Below are 1,972 nucleotides of genomic sequence, written 5' to 3'. Positions count from 1 at the left end.
ATACACAACAGCTGCGGTACGTCCGTCATTTATTTGTGACTGCAGGTACGAGGGGGGTCGACTGACGGTACTGAAGGTTCTGGCCTTCTTAAGCCTCTGATGGTGCTCAACGAGGGGGGGTCGGAACAGTGACCCCGCCCCCCCACGTCTAAGGTCCGAACACACAATGGTACCACTACCTGTTCAGAATCAGGCTGCTGATCCCGATGCGTTTACATCAACTTGCTGAACCTCTGACCCAGATGGTTCTGGTTCTCCTCTCAATTAATCTGCCCCCCCACCCAGATCAGTATGTGATGATACAGCTGTGGGTCAGACACCCCCCTTATGATATTACTGTGGGTGTTAGCCCCTCCCACTAAAGCCTGGTCCCTCACTTCCCAAGCTGCCTCCCCCCCATGCAGCTTCTGTCCCTGCCAGGTTCTGTTCAGGTTTTGGCTGCTGTGAAACGATGGTTTCCTGTCATTTTTTTTTTATTGTGGGGGGGGTATGTGTTTTTTTTTTTTTTTCTTCATGCGGTACTTTCAGAAACCTGTAAATAAGAAGTCATTGCCTCTCCCTGTTCTGATTAAGCTCCGCCCCCATTCTGTTGCTGTTCTGTTTGGTTTCCTCATGGAGGGAGGGGGGGGCAAGAGGCCATCTGCATAGTGTTTATATTTATCTAAACTTTTGCTTTGGATAGAGCTATTGCAATAAAATGTGTTCATGTAAACGCTCTGCTCCCGTCTGTTTCTTAAAGCTGAAGTTCTTCAGTCGCTTTCCAGGTTAATTATTGTTTAATTAAAAGAATTCCCAAAGTTTTAATCCATTAAAACATAAAAGCAGGAGCATCTTTAGAGTTTCTTAGAGATTATTTCATTCAGGTTACAGCTTTGAGGAACATCTGGACAGTTTTATGTATTTTTTATGACAAATGGATTGCTCAAAAAATAAAGGGAACAGCTATAATAATATAAGGTTATTCCAAGTTAATTACACTTCTGTGTCATCAAACTGTGAAATTAGGAAGCAACACTGACCGACGGTCAATTTCACGTTTTTGTGCAAGTGGAATAGACAAAGGAGGGCTTCTGCAAGAGGTGACCTCACAGGTAACTTCTTTACTGATGTTTTGGTGTTGTCACTCCAGCGTTACCATTAGACGGGGTCTATGGAGCTAAATCGGGGTCAATATTATTTGAAACCCAAATAAATCAAATTAAAAATATATATATATTGGTGTTTGGTCAAAAAAATGTAAAATGTCCAAAACTTTTTGCTATTCTAAAATAAACGTATTTTCAGCTTAAAATGTTCTGTTTTTTAAAATTTCAATTTCAACTCTTGTTTTTCTGTTTTTAAATCTGAAAATTTCTGTTTCGAATCATTTTGCCTCAATATTTTTTTTAATTGTCTCTGCAGCTCACGGTCCACCAGCGGATGGGTCAGATGTAGAGAACACATTTCACACATTTAGGAGCATTACAGTTAATGGGATTTTTACTTTTAAGTTTTATTTTAAATACATGAAGCCAACAAAAAAATCCAGCCTTGGACACACTTGAAATGCGTGGAGCTAACATGAATTTCCATCACTTTCTATGCTGGTTGCACGTAAATACATGTGATTAACATCAGCCATATTTTTTTTTCAATTTGATTTATTTGGGTTTTAAATAATATTGGCCCCAATTTAGCTCCATAGATGTTTACAGCCCACCTAAGTAGTGGGCTCTGGTCAATCAAATCTGGAAAGTCTTGTCGATATCCGGCCATACTACATGTACATGGTCTCTAGAGTATTCTTGCTATACTTCAACTCAAGTATACTTAAAAGTTTAAGTGTATCACTTTTTGCAAAGGGTTCTATAAACACAAAAAAATAAAAATAAATGTTCTTAGGTGTCAATAAATTGACAATATTCAGTTTCCACAGACATGATGGACATGATATTTATTTCAGTCTGAAAAGTTTATAACAACTTCGGAGTAA

At 38.9% G+C, this 1,972-nt stretch overlaps 1 protein-coding gene across 1 annotated transcript in view; it reads left to right on the top strand.

Moving 5' to 3' along the window:
• Positions 1-717, top strand: part of LOC112156084 (insulin receptor substrate 2-B) — a gene marked incomplete in the record, with an annotated part of 12,173 nt that extends 11,456 nt beyond the window's left edge. The window contains 1 exon segment of the mRNA XM_024288239.2: positions 1-717.
• Between the last annotated feature and the right edge of the window lie 1,255 nt (positions 718-1,972).

The sequence above is a fragment of the Oryzias melastigma genome, linkage group LG18, assembly GCF_002922805.2.
Source record: "Oryzias melastigma strain HK-1 linkage group LG18, ASM292280v2, whole genome shotgun sequence".
NCBI classification, from domain to species: domain Eukaryota; kingdom Metazoa; phylum Chordata; class Actinopteri; order Beloniformes; family Adrianichthyidae; genus Oryzias; species Oryzias melastigma.
Note: the sequence above shows the minus strand (reverse complement) of the source record. Positions and strands in the feature narration are given on the sequence as shown.